Genomic DNA, 12,993 nt, shown 5'->3' with positions numbered 1-12,993 from the left:
TCTTTCCACTGGAGATGAGGTCACTCAGTTCCTGGCTCTTCATACATCAAATAATTTTGGGTTGTATCCTGGACACTGTGTTGATTATGTTGTAGAGATTCTGAATTTGGTTATATTTCTCTGAAGAGTCTTGATGGTTTTTTTTTTGAGCTGGCAATTTGGTTAGACTCAAACAGCAAGCTTTGCCTTGCCTCAGGTGGGTAGCAGCTCAGATTTCAATTTACACTCTTTTCACTCAGCTTAGCACATGTGTGGTTCAAGAGTCAGCCAGAGTTTAGAGCAGAGTTTTTACACAGAATTTCAGATTTGCTTTATCTGGCTGTCTCCTTTCTGATATTTTCTCTCTGGCAACTCTGCATGCCTTGGCTCCTTCCCTGACTTCCTCTCGACAGAAAGATGACAAACATTCTCTCAGCATTTTAGCCACTTTGCACTTTTCCACAACTATGTTTGACCTCAAAGTGAAGCCTGAAATAGAGAAAATTCACCTTCTGAAGATTGTTGCCTCCCGCTTTTTGTTTCGCTCTAAACTCTGTCTGCTTTTGTTGATGCTTTAGAGCCCTTAGATGGTTGAACTTTTAATTTTGTTCAGAGTTTTTAGTCGTTACCTATGAGGAATGAGGAGACAGTCTGTTTGTTAGGAGCTTTCTTTATATTAGAGAAGAATTGCCAATTTTAAATATTTTGGGGGCAGGCCTGGTGGTGCAGTGGTTGAGTTCACACATTCCACTTCAGTGGCCTGGGGTTCTCTGGTTCGGATCCTGGGTGCAGACTTAGGCACCACTTGTTCAAGTCATGCTGTGGCAGCATCCCACATATAAAGTAGAGAAAGATGGGCATGGATGTTAGCTTAGGGCCAGTCTTCCTCAGCAAAAAGAGGAGGATTGGCAGCAGATGTTAGCTCAGGGCTAATCTTCCTCTAAATAAACAAATAAATAAATATTTTGAATAAAAAGAAATAATCTATAAATTTTGCTCATGAGATGCTCTCAATCTCATATGTTTATGGGCATAAACATATCATATTTCACCAGGTCCAAAACAACATAAAACATCTAGATACAGAAATCCATATTTTAGTTTCTAAACTATGTAGGATACCAAAGTTCTACTCCTGGTTTTGTCACTAATTAGTTGCTTAAATAAATTTCTCTGGATATCTGTTTACTGACTATGAAAATGGAGGGATTAAGTTAGATATCTAAGATCTTCTCAAGGTTCTATGTTTCTAAAGGAAGTAAGTTCATCCCACATAGGATATACAGTTTTCTGTTTGTGTGTTTGTTTTTTGTTTGTGTTCAAAATATAGTATCAGTATATTTTGAAAATCATAATGCTTCAATTAAATACCAAAGTTTTAATTAGGAGGTTTTAGTTATATAATGTCATATAATAAACAATTCCTGGAATAGGTAATTAATATCAGATAGTATTTAGAATACATAATGGATGATTGTCATTTACAGGAATTATGTGGATTATTCTTTTATAGAGATCCTTTTTGTTAAAATAATCACTTCCTAACTTGACTTGTATAAATGTATATTTCCACAAAAAGACTGATGACAGATACATGCTTTATGTTAGAAATATTAGAATTAATGATATAATTTATTGTCATGATTTGAGGTAGCAATAACTTATAAGCTTTGTTGTATAAGATTATTGGCTTTTACAGGTAGATAACTGTTGTTGAATAAAGTACTTATATCATTTTAATTAATTAATACGAATATAAAAAAGAACTCAACATTTTCAGTCTTTTACCCAGCTAAAAAGAGGTTATGCAGACAATACAAATCATTTAAAATACATTCTAAATTAAATTACGACTTGTCTTGTTTCATTATTGCTTAATTTGCTAGTATTTTCTTATGCCCTCATTTTCAATTCTATGCTGATGTTACAATTCTTGATGTGAGCAGACTAGTCACTGATTTACTTAAATGTAATGTAATTCCCTCTTTATACAAATCAGTCTATTTAAATATGTAGATTTTGAATTATCTTTGGAGTGGAGGCTTTTGTTTTTATTCTTGTAGCTCTCAACTACTCCAACGCGTAATAAATTCAGCTTCTTTTAAAAAATGAGTAAATTTTTGATGTCAAGATAGTTGTAGCAGAGTATGGTAGCAGTTTTTTATGTGTCTGTTTTTCTAATTGATCTGTTATGTATAATCTTCTTTGGGTTATGTTCACTGTTTTAACACTACCTATGATTAGCTCCTTAATTTTTTTCTCATAAAGTACCTAAGAAATATATGTGAAAGTTGAAGTCCTAAAAATTTAACAGTCAACTCAAAAAGAGGTTCTGTTTCCTAATTTTAAAATTATCTAAACCCACTAATCTAAGCACATTAAATATTCAGTTTTTCACTCAATTTTGTAAAATATGGGTAAAATATATCAAAATATTCAAATAACGGCAAAATCACCATTGTATAAAGATGGTAATACTAACAAAACAGAACTGTAGGCTTTCATGAGGTGCATAAGTGTAATTTTAATGAGTGTGGCATATGAAAAGAGGTTTAAGAACTGTTGATGTGTGGCATTTAAAATTTTAAGTTTAAAGCTATATCCTGCAAATAGGTTTGTTTTCAAAATAGTCGAAAATAGTTTAATGAAATTAAACATTTTACCCTATTCTTTAAATTTTCATTATAATCCATGCTTTAGGTATAGCTTGATCCAAGTGCTCAAATGATGTCTTGGGGTCCATCTGTCTGTCACTCTATGTCTCTCTCTCACCTCTGTGTCCCTCTCTGTCAACTTCACATAGTAAGAAAAATGGATCCTAACATTTCTACTTCTATCTGGTTTTAAATCTTAATCTCTACAAGGATCCAGGCCCCCTTTCTCTCCAAGTTTCCATTGCAATCACTGAAAAAGAGCTCTGATTATCACTGCTTGATCAATGCAATTTTTGGAGCAGGTAAATTGCCCCTTAATTGACAATTTTACCAGAATTATGTGATATACAAGAGATGCAGTTTCCAAAAGGAAAAGATGTGGGGCAGACAAAAAAGTAAGACATTTTATTTTCTTGAGTTGGCCATTGTCCCCACTCAAAAAATGCTGTTTATCATTATTCTAGACTTACTGTCCTTTGTTTTCTGAGATAGAAAGAAATAATACAGTTCCTTTCAACACCAGACAACTATATAATGTCAAAAACACGTTTGCCTCTTTTGAAAATGTTGGATGTAGTCTTTATATTTGAGAGAAGACAGAATACTTCTGATGAAAGGGGTGGATTACCTTAGGAAAGTATTATTGAAATCTCACATAACTCTCATTTTTGGTTCCAAGTTGGATATATTCCACATCAAAGAGAGCCAAATACTTTAAGCAAGTTATGGGATAAAACATAGGAACATTTCTATGTGTCTGAAAAAACCTCTAAAATTGATGAAGTAAGCTTAAAATAACAACAAATAATCAATTCAAATGGTGTTATGTGACAGCCAGAAATTATTTAAATGTGCCCAGTGAAGGTTCGCATACAGAACATCTACCTTTCTTCTGCCGTGACAATCTGGTAATCCGTCTACACCATCTTCACTTCTCTGAAGCCAGGCTCCTCATCAAGCTTCTGCTTCTGTGCTGTGTCTGGAAGTATAAATACATGAGTCCTAATATTACTTTGTGAACCAAGTTGAAAAAGTCATCCTAAAAACTTAACCACAGAAATCTTGGGTTTGAAACATATTCATCATTTAGTTAAAAGAGGACAAACTAAATATTGTCCTACTATTCTGCTTTAGGTAACTACGTTATAGAGGGAATATGTGAGCAAAAACCTCCAAAGACCTACAGATAAAATTTACCCAGTATTGAAAATGTTTCTCCACATAGTTAAGCATTGTCTAATATTAGAATCTTATATTAGAATTGTTAACTAATTGAGTGATTTAAAATATAAGCTTTGAATTATTCCAGAGAGTAAAGAACTGCCTACTTAACCCATATAATCATGAGAGATAATAAGTGGTAAGTTCATAATTTTTAGGTGTGGGGTTGTATGCATCAAAAGATAACCAAAATAACTGATGAGTTCTTTTTATCCTTTACAAATTTTATTTCTCTCATTCATACATTTTTTTTAAAGATTTTATTTTTCCTTTTTCTCCCCAAAGCCCCCCAGTACATAGTTGTGTATTTGTAGTTGTGGGTCCTTCTAGTTGTGGCATGTGGGATGCTGCCTCAGCATGGCTTGTTGAGCAGTGCCATATCCACGCCCAGGATCCAAACCGGCGAAATCCCATGCCACTGAAGGGGAGCCCGCGAACTTAACCACTCCGCCACGGGCCGGCCCCATCATTCATACATTTTTGTTTGTAATGGCTAGTACCTGCAAGAAAATTGTTAAGTAATTGTGGTCATTGTGGGTATCCTGTCTTATTTCTGATTTTAATCATGGTGCTTCTAGTATTTTATTAACAACTATGTTTAAGGCTTTTAGAATGAGATACATATCCTGTAATAATTTTTATTGTATTTATCCTATTATTTACCTTAATTTTTTTTAAAAAAACAAGGATTGCAGGTTTTAAAAAAATGTCTTATTATCATGCTTAATGGAGACGACTATGGCAGATACTATTTGATATTCCCCCAATAGCTATTCTCCCTTTCTTCATTTACTAATAAAATTTTCTAATTTGGGGTGGGTCCATAAGCTTCCCAACAAGAGGGTGCCACTATGTCATTTCTTAACTGCTTGTGCTCAATCTATTTCAGAGAGAGAAGTAAACTTTTATTTTGTTTAAGCTACTATTATTTGGAGTACTTTTTTACAGCAAGTAAACTTGCTGCCTAATTAATAAAGTGACCATCTGAGTTTTCTCTGTTGCTTTTCTGTTTCACTTTTATGTCTGTATTATTAGGTTTCTTAATATTAAGCCATTCTTGTAGAACCAGAATAATCCAACCCCACTCAGTCATATTCTTGTACTATTCTTGGAATGTGCTGATGGATTCTGTTTGCTAATATTTTGTCTGAGATTTTTTTCAGGGAAATTGGCTACTAGTTTTCCTTTTTTTGTGTGAAATGTATTTTATACATTGGTATCAATGACATGACTATTTTATAAAAAGGATTTAGAAGATTTCCTTTTTTTGCTATATTCTAGAATAATTTCATATATTGGATTATATATTCCTTATAGAACTAATTTTTGAAACCCTCACAGTCTGGTATTACTGGAGGAATAGCTATTTGATAATTTTATTTATCCTATGGTAATTGGTCATTCAGATTTTCCGTCTCTTCTCAGGTAATTTTAGGAAAATTCATGAAAAGATAATTGACTATCTCAAGCTAAATAGTAACACGGTATTGTGAAGATTGTAAAATATGTAGAATTAAACATAATTCAACAATTTATAAACTATGAAAGAGAGGAAATGTAAATATACTGTTGTAAGTTTCTTACAATATACTTAAGTGATGCAAAGTTATTTAAGTAAAAGGTGATAATAAAGATATATATCGGAAAACCTAGAGGAACAACTAAAAACAAAAAAAGAGTAAAACTAAGAAGGCAATAGTGGAGGTGATTAACATCATTAAAATATTCAGTTAATCTAAAAGAAGGCAGGTAAAGAAAAAAACACAGAACAAAAGACACAAATAGCGCACAACTAACAAAATATTTTCTTACCTGCTCTTACGGAAGCTGCCTCTTCCTCTAGTTCTCTGCCAAAGTTCGTGAAGCAAGTTGTGTGCCCTGCCTCTCCTTAGCGGAACTTGTCAGTTTTTAAAATTCAGTTCAATAGATTGCTTGTAACCTCAGCTCTCTGAGAGGTTCCAGAAAGAGTTTTTGTTTTTTTTTCTTAGATTATCCAGCTGTATCTCATTTTTAGGATGGGAGAAACATTCTCTTGTGATTTCTTATATCCTAAAGAGAAGTGGGACTCTTTTTCAACAATTTCTGTCTTTTGAATAACGTGCCCAAGTTATTTAGCATGGAAATTAATAAAAGAAATTTTAACTAAATTGGAGTCGGGAAGGCCTGTAAGGGGAGCACTCTTGCCCTATCACACATGGTCAGTTACAGAGAGGGCTGCATCTTTGACAGGAAGTGAAAGTACTGCTGAACCAAGACTTCTCTCCCCACCCAGCAACAGCTCAGCCAATGAGAAGTCGTTGCCGCCCAGAACTGCTCCTTTCCCCCAATGAATCCCCATTTAGAATGGCCCCTCCCTACTCCCCTTTTTTCTCTACAAAAGCATCTCTCTCCTTTCTTTTCTGAATTTGCCTATGGTTTGCCATAGCGTGCACATCATGAACTGTGATTCTTTTGGCTATTCCCAAATAAATTAATTTTGAGATAAAATAGGCAAATTTGCTTTTTAAGTTGGCATTGGTATACAGGCATTCATAACTATTATATTTTCTTTTTTAAATTTTACCATCTGGTTTTATAAGTAAACTCCTTTGTCTCATTTAGTGATTTGGAGGCTGGATTCAATCTTTGCTGATATTAAAATTGTGACCTTCACTGTTTGGTTACTTGTATTTTCTTAGGAAATTTTTCTCATCCTTCTCTTTTCCCTTCTGAATCAGTTTGTTTCAAGTACAGTATTTTTTCTACACTATAGAGTTAGGTTTCACTTTCTCTTAAAGAATGAGTCAACATATTTATTATGATGATAAACATATTTGGTCTTAGTCATATTATTTTATGTTTTGCTTTTTGTTTTTATACATGTTAAAAATCTTTCAAATGTAGAATTTTTCCCTCCCATCTGCATATTTATTCATTTCTTCTGGTAATTAGGAAATTTATATTTTTGTTCTAATGAATACCTTTCTAATAAGAACATCATGTAATTCCTTAATCTTCTATTTCCCTATTTCTTTAAACATACCTAAGTTGTTATCATAAGTAATGATAAATTTACATTTCCTTTTTTCTTCTCTGTTCCTTCTCCTCTATCATTTGATTTTTAATTATATTATATTTCATGCTATTAACCTCTATATATGTAATTATATCTGTATTAATGATTTGTTAGCTTTTAGTGATGTCCTTTCAACTACAGCTATTAAAGATGAGAGAATTGAAAAATTTACACTACTTCTGACCTTTGGCCCTGCGTTTCCATCTTTTGTTAGTCGTATTAATTTCACTCTTTTGTAACTCAAATCTTACATCTTTTCTTAATTTTCAATGTTAAAGAATCAATGCTCAACATCAATCATTTTTTTCTACAGTTTTTCTTATTCTAGTAGATTACACAGGATGGACCCATGGGAATAATATTTTCTGAGCTCTTATAGTTTTAGTATTTCCTGAGTTCTTGCATATTGCTTTATTTTTTAAAATCATAGTTTGGCTAGGTATAAAATTTTTAGTGCCCTCCCTGCTTCATTTTCTTTTCTTGAGGATGTTGTAGAATTCCTCTGCAATCTCTAGCTTTGAACTTTTCTATAGAAAATTCTCAGACAAGCTTGATCCCCCACCCACATGCCAGGCCTTAATAGTAACTTGATCTTTTTGCCTGGTTACCCAAATAATTGTTTCTTTTTCACTGAAATCCCATAAGTTTGCTAGGATATTTTGAATACACATTTCTTTGACAGAGTTCCTTTCACTATGTGAATCCAAATCTTTTATTTCAGTGAAATATACTTGAACTATATTATAAATTATTTGTTCTTTTTCATCTTTTTTTCTTTTGAGCCTCTATGCAAATCTTTAGTCAATTTGTCTTTATTCCATTTTACCTCTTTATTTCTATTTTATTTTCCTTACTTTTTTATGTCTTCTATTTATTTTATTGTTTTCTGCAATCTTTTCTCCATTGTGCTTCTTCCTCTTTTGTCTTTATTTTTATGATGGTTTTGTTATGTTTTTCTTTCACTTTATAGTTGAATTTATATTTTATCTCTTCCTATTGTCTTATGATCTCTTCAATATCTTTTTCATGCTCTTTCTTCATAGAGGATATTGCTTGATTGAGTTTTTTAAATTTCTGTTGAAAAATTTGGTCCCAATTTGTCTGCTATGGTAGAATATTTTTCTGCTTAATAGTCTTTGTTTGTAAGATATTCTTATTTGTTTCCTCTTGTTTGTTTTCTTCTTTTCCTTGTAGTATATTCGTAGGGCTCTCATGATACTTCTTTTTTTCATTACTCATCTTTAAAGGAGATGAGTTTCTCCAGGATCACTTGTTTTCAGGAGTTTTGTGTATGGGAGAGTTCATGAGTGTAGTTCAGGTTAGCTGAAATTATCTTGAGAACCCAGAATTTCATATATAAATTTGTCTAGTCTTTCACTTTTCAAAGTCAATAAGGATAGGCATTATGGAGGTTTTTCACAATGCCAAATTTCTACTCTCACTTTCTGCAAGAAAGACTTCTTCCTGAAAATATAGCGGATCTGCATGATTCCTTATTTGTTGCCCTCCTTTTGATTTTCAGAAGTAAACCAGGTCCAGAGGAGTTCCTGTCTCTAGCAAATGCATCCTATTTGCATTGTTGCACACAAGGCATTTGGATTTTGCATCTAAGAGAGTGCCCCTTATTTTTAAGAAGTGTGTTTTGCTTACTGTTTCTAAGATCTGAAGCTGTAACTCTTTCTGTTGTTCTTTGTGCATGCATCCCTGCTTGACCTCCCCTCTTATGGGAACCCTACACTTATTTTTTAGTTTATTGTTTTAGTACTTGTTTTGCTAAAAAGAGTTTGTGTTATTCTATCTCCTTTTCTGTGTTGCTTTGGATGACTTCCAGGAAGAAACTGGGGAAAACTGACTTTATAGCATCACCTTCATTTTTGATGCCACCCTATCTGAGATCTTATATTCAACAGGGTAGAGGTTATCTCCATTGGCTTGTTCCAATTTACAGAGATTATTAAAGCATATTTCAGGAAATACGGTTTTCAAACACAACTCCATTTGAGTTTCTCTTGGTTTGTTTTTGCCTATTTAAGAAATTCTCAGTTGTATCTCTGACTTCTCACTATTTAAGTCACAATTGTTTCCTCTTAGTTTTCTTAACCTGTCAAATGTTTAGACCTAAAATATATAGTACATGAATTCAGGTAACATAGTAGTTATGTTTAATTGTAGAAATTTATATTTCAACTGTTTGAGGAAAAACCTCTCAGCAGAGTGCAGATTTAAAATCTGTACTTTCATGCGCTGAATACACATTCTTCTCAAGTGCACATGGAACATTCTCTAGGATAGACCATACGTTGGGAAACAAGGCAAGCCTCTACAAATTTAAAAAAATTGAAATAATAGCAAGCATCTTCTCAGATCATAGTGCTATAAGGCTAGAAATTAATTACAAGAAAAAAGCTGAGAAAGGCACAAAGATGTGGAAACTAAACAACACACTACTGAACAAGCAATGGATCATTGAAGAAATTAAAGAAGAAATAAAAAAATACCTGGAAACAAATGAAAACGATAGCATGCCATACCAACTCATATGGGCTACAGCAAAAGCTGTATTAAGAGGAAAATTCATCGCAATACAGGCACATCTTAACAAACAAGAAAAATCCCAAATAAGCAACCTTAAAGCACACCTAACTGAACTAGAGAAAAAAGAACAAATGAAGCCCAAAGTCAGCAGAAGGAGAGAAATAATAAAAATCAGAGCAGAAATAAATACTATTGAAACGAAAAAGGCAGTAGAAAGGATCAATGAGACAAAGAGCTGGTTTTTTGAGAAGATAAATAAAATTGACAAACCACTAGCCAGACTTACAAAGAAAAAAAGGGAGAAAGCTCAAATAAACAAAATCAGAAATGAGTGAGGAGAAATCACAACAGGCTCTGCAGAAATACAACAGATTATAAGAGAATACTACAAAAAACTATATGCCAACAGCATGGATAACCTAGAGGAAATGGATAAATTCTTGGACTCCTACAATCTCCCAAAGCTCACTCAAGAAGAGGCAGACAATTTGAACAGACCAATCACAAGGAAAGAGATTGAAACAGCAATCAAAAACATCCCAAAGAATAAAACCCCAGGACCAGATGGCTTTCCTGGGGAATTCTACCAAACTTTCAGAGAGGATTTAATACCTATCCTTTTCAAGCTATTCCAAAAAATTAGGGAAGATGGAGCACTTCCTAACACATTCTATGAGACCAACAACATGCTGATCCCAAAACCTGACAAGGACACCACGAAAAAAGAGAACTACAGGCCAATATCACTGATGAACATAGATGCAAAAATTCTAAACAAAATTTTGGCAACCAGAATTCAGCAATTCATCAAAAGAATCATACATCAGGATCAGGTGGGATTCATACCAGGGACACAGGGATGGTTCAACATCCACAAATCAATCAACGTGATACACCACATCAACAAACTAGGAATAAAAACCACATGATCATCTCAATAGATGCAGAGAAGGCATTTGACAAGATCCAACAGCCATTTATGATAAAAACTCTGAACAAAATGGGCATAGAAGGAAACTACCTCAACATAATAAAGGCCATATACGACAAACCCATAGCCAACATCATACTCAATGGGCAAAAACTGAACCCCATCCCCCTGAAAACAGGAACAAGACAAGGATGCCCTCTATCACCACTCTTATTTAACATAGTACTGGAGGTCTGGGCCAGAGCAATCAGGCAAGAAAAAGGAATAAAAGGAATCCAAATAGGGAGGGAAGAAGTGAAACTCTCGCTGTTTGCAGACGACATGATCTTATATATAGAAAACCCCAAAGAATCCATTGGAAAACTGTTAGAAGTAATCAACAACTACAGCAAAGTTGCAGGGTATAAAATCAATTTGCATAAATCAGTAGCATTTCTATACTCCAGTAATGAACCAACAGAAAAAGAACTCAAGAATAAAATACCATTCACAATCGCAACAAAAAGAATAAAATACCTTGGGGTAAATTTAACTAAGGAAGTGAAGGACCTATATAATGAAAATTACAAGGCCTTTCTGAGAGAATTGGATGACGACATAAGGAGATGGAAAGACATTCCATGTACATGGATTGGAAGAATAAACAGTTAAAATGTCCGTTCTACCTAAAGCAATCTACAGATTCAACGCCATCCCAATCAGAATCCCAATGACATTCTTTACAGAATTAGAACAAAGAATCCTAAAATTCTTATGGGGCAACAAAAGACCCCGAATTTCTAAAGCAATCCTGAGAAAAAAGAACAAAACGGGAGGCATCACAATCCCTAACTTCAAAACATACTACAAAGCTACAGTAATCAAAACAGCATGGTACTGGTACAAAAACAGGTGCACAGATCAATGGAACAGAATTGAAAGCCCAGAAATAAAACCACACATCTATGGACAGCTTATCTTTGACGAAGGAGCTGAGGGCATACAATGGAGAAAAGAAAGTCTTTTCAACAAATGGTGCTGGGAAAACTGGAAAGCCACATGTAAAAGAATGAAAATTGACCATTCCTTTTCACCACTCACCAAAATAAACTCAAAATGGATTAAAGACCTAAAGGTGAGACCTGAAACCATAAGGCTTCTGGAAGAAAACGTAGGCAGTACACTCTTTGACATCAGTATTAAAAGGATCTTTTTGGACACCATGCCTTCTCAGAGAAGGGAAACAATAGAAAGAATAAACAAGTGGGACTTCATCAGATTAAAGAGCTTCTTCAAGGCAAATGAAAACAGGATTGAAACAAAAAAACAACCCACTAACTGGGAAAAAATATTTGCAAGTCATATATCTGACAAAGGCTTAATATCCTTAATATATAAAGAACTCTCGCAACTCAACAACAAAACATCAAACAACCCAATCAAAAAATGGGCTAGAGACATGAACAGACATTTCTCCAAAGAAGATATACTGATGGCCAATAGACACATGAAAAGATGCTCATCATCGCTGATCATCAGGGAAATGCAAATCAAAACTACACTAAGATATCACCTTACACCCATTAGAATGACAAAAATATCTAAAACTAATAGCAACAAATGTTGGAGAGGTTGCGGAGAAAAAGGAACCCTCATACACTGCTGGTGGGAATGCAAACTTGTGCAGCCACTATGGAAAACAGTATGGAGATTCCTCAAAAAATTAAAAATAGAACTACCATACGATCCAGCCATCCCACTACTGGGTATTTATCCAAAGAGCTTGAAGTCAGCAATCCCAAAAGTCCTATGCACCCCAGTGTTTATTGCAGCACTGTTTACAATAGCCAAGACGTGGAAGCAACCTAAGTGTCCAGCAACAGACGAATGGATAAAGAAGATGTGGTACATATATACAGTGGAATACTACTCAGCTGGAAAACAGAACAAAATCATTCCATTTGCAATAACATGGATGGACCTTGAGAGAATTATGTTAAGTGAAATAAGCCAGCGAGAGAAAGATAATCTGTGTATGACTCCACTCATATGAAGAATTTAAAATTATGGACTAAGAACAGTTTAGTGGATACCAGGGGAAAGGTGGGGTGGGGGGTGGGCACAAAGGGTGAAGTGGTGCACCTACAACATGACTGACAAACATGTACAATTGAAATTTCACAAGATTGTAACCTATCAATAACTCAATAAAAAAATAAAAAATAAATAAAAATCTGTACTTTCATATATTTTATGTTAATACTACCAGAACTCTATTGCCAGACTCAGATTTTCGTTCATCAGTTGAATGGACAATTAAAGCACTTACTTTCTGGATCTGTTTGCAGGCTATAGTTTTATTTTGACTACATTGCCATCTTGTACAGCAATATTTGGACAATTATGCAAACAATTTATTGCATATTGTTCTATTTTATAAAATTCAGTGGGAAGAAAAAGAATGAAATTGCTAAACTTTGATTTTTAGGAAGTATATAAAGTCCTTTTTTAAAAATTAAGCACTCCATAACATGCAACCAAAAGAATCTGGCATAATATGAGAGGAAATTCAGACAGCATTTGACATGAGCCAGGAGTAAGGTTAGAATACAAAATGTATGTTAAGTCCTGTTCGTTTT

At 33.9% G+C, this 12,993-nt stretch overlaps 1 long non-coding RNA gene across 1 annotated transcript in view; it reads right to left on the bottom strand.

Moving 5' to 3' along the window:
* The window catches only part of LOC139075741 (uncharacterized), a 32,833-nt gene extending 26,752 nt beyond the window's left edge, over nt 1-6,081 (bottom strand). The window contains exons 1-2 of the long non-coding RNA XR_011526492.1: nt 5,667-6,081; nt 3,519-3,612 (exon numbers count right to left, since the gene is read on the bottom strand). This is a non-coding gene — a long non-coding RNA (uncharacterized lncRNA). The remainder of the gene's footprint in view (nt 1-3,518; nt 3,613-5,666) is intronic.
* Nucleotides 6,082-12,993: the final 6,912 nt, after the last annotated feature.

Source organism: Equus przewalskii, chromosome 14 (assembly GCF_037783145.1).
Source record: "Equus przewalskii isolate Varuska chromosome 14, EquPr2, whole genome shotgun sequence".
NCBI classification, from domain to species: domain Eukaryota; kingdom Metazoa; phylum Chordata; class Mammalia; order Perissodactyla; family Equidae; genus Equus; species Equus przewalskii.
The sequence above is the reverse complement of the archived record's forward strand: the minus strand, read 5'-3'. Positions and strand labels throughout refer to the sequence as shown.